This window comes from Chrysochloris asiatica, unplaced genomic scaffold (assembly GCF_000296735.1).
Source record: "Chrysochloris asiatica unplaced genomic scaffold, ChrAsi1.0 scaffold00062, whole genome shotgun sequence".
Taxonomy (NCBI): Eukaryota; Metazoa; Chordata; class Mammalia; order Afrosoricida; family Chrysochloridae; genus Chrysochloris; species Chrysochloris asiatica.
The window spans coordinates 726,523-734,341 of record NW_006408580.1 but is presented as its reverse complement, the minus strand read 5'-3'; the positions used below and the strand labels follow the sequence as shown (position 1 = coordinate 734,341).

The 7,819-nt window shown below is 40.6% G+C and overlaps 1 pseudogene; it reads right to left on the bottom strand.

The window, feature by feature from the left end:
* Nucleotides 1-4,092: 4,092 nt before the first annotated feature.
* LOC102824733 lies at nt 4,093-6,097 on the bottom strand (annotated as a pseudogene).
* Between the last annotated feature and the right edge of the window lie 1,722 nt (nt 6,098-7,819).

The window sequence follows — 7,819 nt, the reverse complement described above, 5'->3', positions numbered from 1 at the left end:
AGCCACCACAATACGACAAATTGACAGACAAGTGGTGGTAGATCCCATATAGATAGATATTAAAAGAGCATAATGCTTAAGGCATTATATCTTGATTATTGTAACTTTATAATAATTTTGAAATTGGGAGATGAATACCCTCCAACCTTGTTATTCTTTCTCACAATTCTTTTCACATTTTTGGTCCTTTCTATTCCCATATAAACTTTATGATTTATAGAGGAAGAGGGTGGGGGAGTTAGAAATCTGATGAAGTTGCATTGAATCTATAGATCATGAGATTTTTTCCCCCTCCTGTAGACTATTAATCGATATTACATTGATGGATTTTTGAATGTTGAAGCAGCCTGGCATCCCTGAAATAAACCCCACTTAGTCATGATGTATAATTACTGTTTTGTGTTGCTGGATTTGACTTGCTAATATGTTGTTGAAGTTTTCATGCCTACATTCACAAGTACTATTGATCTATAGTTTTGGTTTCAGGATAATACTTACCTAAGTATTTTCAGAAATGTTTTGTGGTGTGTTGTAAATATGACACCAAAAGTATAATACATAAAAGAGCAAACTGAAAATTGGACTTCATAAAAACAGGCATTTCTGCTTTTTAAAAGACAGTTAAAAGGATGAAAAGACAATCCAGGGATCAGAATAAAATCTTTCCAAAGCATGTATCTGATAATGGAGTTGTACCTAGAATATGTAGAAACCCTCTTAAGCTAACAATAAGAAAACAAATATCCCACAGAGTAATAGATCTGAACAGACACTTCATTAAAGATGTTCAACATCATTAATCATTGGAAATCAAACCCATTACCATGAAGTTATTCTGACTCACAGAACCTACAGAACAGAGTGGAACTGACCCATAGGATTTCCAAGGCAATCTAGCTGGAGTTCTGGTGTCGCACTGTGGGCTAATGTGTCAAACTGCAAAGTCATTTGAACTGCAAGATCGGTGGTTCAAGCTCACCAGCTGCTCCTTGGAATCCTGATACAGGGTCACTATAGGTTGGAATCGACTTGACAGCACTTAACAACAACAACAAATCTTTGCAAGAAGCAGCCTGTCACATCTTTCTTCTGCAAAGAAGATGGTGGGTTTGAACTGCTGACCATTTGGTTTAGTTTGTAGCCGGGTGTTTAACCACTGCACCGCTCGTGTTCCTTCATTAATCATTGGTGGTTTTGTGTCACCAAATCAGTTCCAACTCATAGCAACCCTGTAAATCTGTAAATCTTTGCAGAAGCAGAAATCTTCATCTTCCTCTCATAGAGCAACTGGTAGATTCGAATTATTGACCTTGTGATTAGCATCCCAGGTCATAATCCACTGTGCTATCAGGGCTCCTTTCATTAATTATTGTTGTTGTTATTAAGTGCCATTGATTCAGTTCTGACTTATAGCAACACTGTATAGGGTTTCTGAGGAGCAGCTGGTGGATTTGAACTGCTGTCCTTATAGTTAGTCCAGTGCTTAACCTATAGCACCACAATCATTAGAGTGAGGTAACCTAATATCCCAATGAATTACCACTTCATATGCATTAGAACAGCTATAATAAAACAACAAGTGTTGATGAGGATGTGTAGAAATTAGAATCTTCATACATCGATGATGGGACTGTGAAATGGTCCAGCCATGGGAGGACCATGTCTGAAGCTCAGATCTCAGACATCACTGGTCTATCCTGGTGAGATACTATTTTGGCATTGGAGGATGTTGGTGTTAAGTCAATTCCAACTCATAGCAAGGGTTTCCAAGGCTATAAATCTTTGCTGGAGCAGAACACCACATCTTTCTCCTGGTGGGCTCAAACCACCGACCTTGTGGTTCACAGTTCAGTTTAAAAATGAAAAGTATGCTGAGATAACACTACACACCCACCATAATGACTAAATTTAAAAGGATGGAAAATACCAAGCATTGGCAAGAATGTGGAGCAACTAGAACATACTTACTCTGTTAGTTGGAGTATATATTGGTGCCAACACTTTGGAAAACTTATTTTATATACTAGAACTAAACATATGGGTATCCTCTTGTTGTTGTTAGTTCTGACTCATAGTGACCCTATGCACAACACAACAAAACAACACTGCCCAATCCTGTGCCATCCTCATAATTGTTACTTTTGAACCCATGAGTATCCAATAACCTGGTAATTACACTCCCATGTATACACCCAACAGAAATTTGTACATATATTCATCCATAGATAGACCCTAAAATGTTTATAGTACTGTTATTCTAAAAATTCACAATACTCTCAAGCCAGAAACAACTAAAATGTCTATCAACAGTACAATGGATAAATATATTGGAGTATATCCACCACTTATTTGTTGCTTTGCTGTACTATTGTGGCTTACATGTTGCTGTGATGCTGGAAGCTATGACACTGGTATTTGAAATACCAGTTTGGACACCCATGGTAGAGAGGTTTCAACTGAGCTTCCAGACTAAGACAGACTATGGTGTCTCTCCCCAATATGAGATTTCTGATGTGTATTGAAACTTGACTCCAGGTGAAGGTTTTTTCACGGTCACTGAATGTATAGGGTTTTTCTCTAGCATGAATTTTCTGGTGTGGAATGATGTTGGATCTGTCAGTGAATGACTTTCCACATTTATAGGGTTTTTCTTCTGTATGAATATGCTGATGCACATGGAGCTGTGACTTCTTTGTGAAGCATTTCTCACAGTCACTGCATTCATATGGCTTCTTCCCAGTATAAATTTTGTGATGTACAATGAAGTGTGATTTCTGGATGAAGGTCTTGCCAAATTGAGGACAAACATAGGGTTTTCTCTCCTGTATGGTTTCGTTGGTGCACACTAAGATATTGGTGGTGATTGTGTGCCACCAAGTGGGTTCCGACTCATAGCAACACTGTATAGGGTTTCCAAGACTGGAGCAAAAAGACGGGAGCAAAAAGCCTCATCTATCCCCCATGGAGCTCATAATCCATTACGCTGCCAGGGCTCCTTAATTCAGACATGTTATTGTTGTTGTTAAGTGCCATCGAGTTGGTTCTGACCCATAGCGACCCTGTATAGGGTTTCCAAGGAGCAGCTGGTCAGCTTGAACCACCAACCTTGCAGTTCAAACGACTTTGCAGTCTGATGCGTTAGCTCACAGCGCCTCACCAGGAGTCCACAATTCAGACATAGAAATATAAGAAATAAAATATACCTACAACACTGAAAATAAGGAAACAGAGATCACTTTGTGAATGAGGATAACCATTAAGCAAAAAGCAGGTATAAACCATGTTGATTAAGAACTTCCAAATACAGATTATATCAAGACAATATCACGATAGAACAGACTTAATTTTTTTTTTTTTTACCATGGCTTCTTCTTTCTTTATTGGGTGCTTTGTAGATGTCACGCAAGTCTAGAAATTACACTGCTAAATAATTATTTAAAAACTGGCCAGGAAAAAACAACAACAACAAAAACAAACCGGCCAGGACTAAAGTGCTAGTCTAGAACCCTAAACCCGAAGCAGAAAGAATGGGGGTGGTGGGGCTGGGTTTTTCCTCCAACATCTCCAAAACCCAGAAAACAAGGATCCTAAGCTCCTCCATGGGTCAAATCCAGGGATTGGTCCCCTGGGCTATCCCTCAGTTGCCTCTGGCTATATCACCATCCAGGTAAGGTAACCAGCCAAGGGCTGGAAGGGAAGAGCTAGCTGAGTCCAGACATGGACAAAAAAGTAAGTGGGAGGACAGGAAATGGATGGGCACTGGACAGCTGTAGATAAGAGTACATCTAAAGCAGGTTAGGGGAGGCTGGGGAGCAGTATTGCAGCAATGCAGGAGTGTAGCCCTGGGGTTCCATCCTGAGTCAGGTCAGGGTTGTTGTTGTTGTGAAGTGCCGTCGAGTTGGTTCTGACCCATAGCAACCCTGTATAGGGTTTCCAAGGAGCAGCTGATGAACTTGAATTGCCAACCTTGCAGTTCAAATGGCTTTGCAGTCTGGAACATTAACCCACAGCGCCACACCAGGACTCCAGCTGGTTAGGGTAGCATCTGTTAAGTCCCAAGTGGAACTCCTGATGCAAGCCTGGGCAGAAGGCTCACACACTGTGGGTCCTCTTGGTGAGCTGGGGTTCCTCGTCTACCAGCTTGGACTTGAGGTGCTCCTTGTAGGCCAGGATGTCTCCAGGCTATTTGCTTCTCACAGACCCAAATTTCCTGTGCCACCTGCTGAATGAGTCTGAAATCATGGCTCACCAGCATCATTTGTTATAGCTAAGTGCCATCAAATCAGGATCCAACTCATAGCAACCCAGTACAGGGTCTCCAAGGAGCAGCTGGTGAGTTAGAACTGCTGGCCTTAACGACCCACACAGACGTTGCAGTTTACCACATTAACCAGCAACGCCACACCAGAAGCATCATGCCACCCTCAAATTCATTGATGTCATCAGCCAACGCATTGATGGTCTCAATGTCCAGGTGGTTGGTAGGCTCACCCAGGAAGAGCAGGTGTGAGTTCTGCCAGGCCAGCCAGGTCAGGCACACACAGCACTTCTGCCCATCAGAGAAGTTACAGATTGGGCTCACCTGCTGTTTTCCAGTGAGACTATATTGCCCAATGATCTTCCTCATTTTTTCCTTCTCCTTGATCTCTAGGTAGCACTTCATCATGTACTCCAAAGGAAAGAGGTCTAAATCCAGCTGTTCTTGTAAATGCTGATGGTAATGCCCTATCTTGACGTGAACATGTTTTCGGATCATTCCATCTGTGGGTAGTAGCTCTCCAGTTAGCAGTTTCAAAAGTGTTGACTTTCCTGTCCACTGGGCCTTACCAGAGCCACACATGTGTCAAGGTCAATACCAAACTCTAGGTAACTGTAGATGCAAGGGCCATCTTTTGTATGTGTGAAGCTCACATTTGAACCATAATGACTGGTAGAGGAATTTTGCCACAGGGTGGCAAATAAAATGATAGTGTCTTGTCAGTCCTGACGCCATCATTTTCTGTAGTGTCTTCTCCTTGTTCTGGGCCTGCCGGGCCAGCTTGGCACTGTCATGGCCAAACCTAGCAATGTAGTTCTTCATGTGAGCTTCACTGGTCCTGCTCCCAGTAAAAACATTTCATTTAGTTCTCCTCCAGCTCTAGTTGTGTCTTCACGTACTAATCATAATTACCTGTATAGGACTTCAGTTTCTTGTTGTGTGTGTGAATGATGCTAGTACAGATACCATTCAGAAAATGCTGGGAATGAGAGATGAGGACCTGGACACACTTCAAAATCTTGAGTTCTTCTTCCAACCACATACAAGCATCTAGGTCCAAGTGGTTGGTGGGCTTGTCCAGGAGTAGCATGAATGGCCAAATGAAGAGGGCTCTGGCAAAGGCAACTCTCACCCTCCAGCTCCCACTGAAGTCTTTTAGTTTCTTGCGCTGCATGGCAGGTGTGAAGCCCAGTCCTTGTAAGCTCTGTGAGGCCCTTGTCTCTGTCTTGTCAGTGTCCGGCTCCTCCAAGTGCTCATATAGCTCCATCAGCTTCTCACACTCCACATCCTCGTGAGCCAGTCGCTCAGCCTCCCTCTCCAGCATGGCCCTCTCTGTGTTCACTTCCATCAAACACTGCAAGGGAGTCTTGTCACTAGGGGGCATCTCCCGAGTCAGATAATAGATGTCGATGTACTCAGGGATGGGAACTTCCCATTTCCCAATAGCCAAGAGCCACATGGACTTTCCAGTTCCATTTAAGTCAATGAGGCCATAATGTCTGCCTGAGTTTCATTCTAGTTTGGTGTCATTGAGCAGCTCTAGACCACAAAAGGTGAGCGAGAGGTTGATATGTGGACATCAGTACTGTTGGGGTGAGAGGTTAGGACACCGGCAACAACTTGAGCAGCAGTTTCCTTCATGTCAAAGTTCTCTAATTCCTTAGTCAGCAGATCCAATTCTGTGGTTTCCCTGCCATTGGACGCCTCATTTTTCTCCTCTGCCACCTGTGGTTCTGTGGCTTCATCTCCATTTGCTTCATGTTCCTTTCTGGGTTGTTGTTGAGCTTTGGTAGCTTCCTTTTTTTTGGCTGCTTTCTTCTTGGCCAGGTCAGAGGGCATGGTGATGAACCACAGGTATAGGTCACTGTTCCTTCAAGGAACTTGCTGGCACCCTTCCTCCAGTGCCCCTTCCATGGCTCACTGCATGGCCTCTATCACAATCTAGAACAGACTATTTTAAACTTGGAATAATAATAATAAATAACAGGGTAACCTCAAAGAAAATTATTAAACTTTCTCACCAAAATAAAAAAGAAGAAAAGCATAAAGTCTCAGTAAACACTAAAGAACATCAACAGAGAAAATGATAAGAAAATCCATTTAAAAACTGAACACAGCAAACACCCAAAATGAAACACATACACAGCAAAATGACAGCAGTAAATGCATACTATTGATAATTACACCAAATATTAATGGATTAAATTCACCAATCAAGAAACAGACAATACAGAATGGATAAGAAACATCACCCATCAATGTGCTGTCTATATTAGACAGAAAGACAAAAATAAACTAAAATCAAAGGATGGAAAAATGGCAACCCAAAATGAGCAGGAGTGGCAATATTAATTTTAAATAAAATAGACTTTAAGACAAAAACAAGACAAACAGATAAGGAAGGATTTTATATAGTGATTAAAGGACCATTGAACAAGAACATATAACCATAATAAATATCTACACACTCAATGAAAGAGTCCCAAAATAAATAAATTAAACATTAACAAAATTGAAAAGATAAATAGACAACTCTTTAGTAATACAAAGGTGTTGTTATTAAGTGCCACTGAGTCAGTTCTGACTCATAGTGACCCTGTATAGGGTTTGAACTGCCAACCTTATAGTTAGCAGCCCAGTACTTATCCTATAGTACCACACCAGGACTCCATACATAGCTGTTGTTGTGGTTAAGTGCCATCAAGTTGGTTCCAACTCATAGTGACCCTATATAGGGTTTCCAAGGAGCGGCTGGTGAGTTTGAGCCGCAGACCTTATGGTTTAAACCAACCTTGCGATCCAGTGCTTTATCTCACAGCGCCATTCCAGGACTCTCCATACATAGCAGGAGACTTTAATACACCACTTTTGATGAAGGTCAGAATAACTAGAAATGAACTCAATAAAGACCATAAAACTGAAAACATAATAAACCGACTTGACCTTATAGATATACACTCAGTGATAGAACAATATACATTCTTTCCTAGTGTACATAGAACATTTTTCAGAATAGACCATGTTAGACCACAGAGCAAGCCTGAGTAAATTTTAAAACACTGAAATATCGTAAAGCATTTTCTCAGATCACAGTGCTATAAAATTAGAAATTATCAATAGGAAGATCTAGGGAAATATTCAAATACATGGAAATGGAATAATACCCTGCTTAAAAACTACTGGGTAATAGAAGAAATAAAAAATGAAATTTAAAAAGTTCCTTGAATTAAATACAACATACCAAACAAATTGGGATATAGCAAAAGCAGTGCTCAGAGGACAATTTATAGCAACAAATGCACACATTAAAAAAGAAGAAATACAAAAACCAGCACCTTAATCTAACATTTCCAACAATTAAAAAAGAGCAGCAAAATAAGCCCAAAATCACCAAAATAAAAAAAAAAACCATGATAGTATTAGAGCAGAAATAAATGAAATGAGACAAAAACAATAGAAAAAAACAACAACACTAGAAGTTGGTTCTTTGAAAACATTAATAAAAACTACAAATCACTGGCAAATATAACAATGGAAAAGAAGATGCAAATAACACAAATA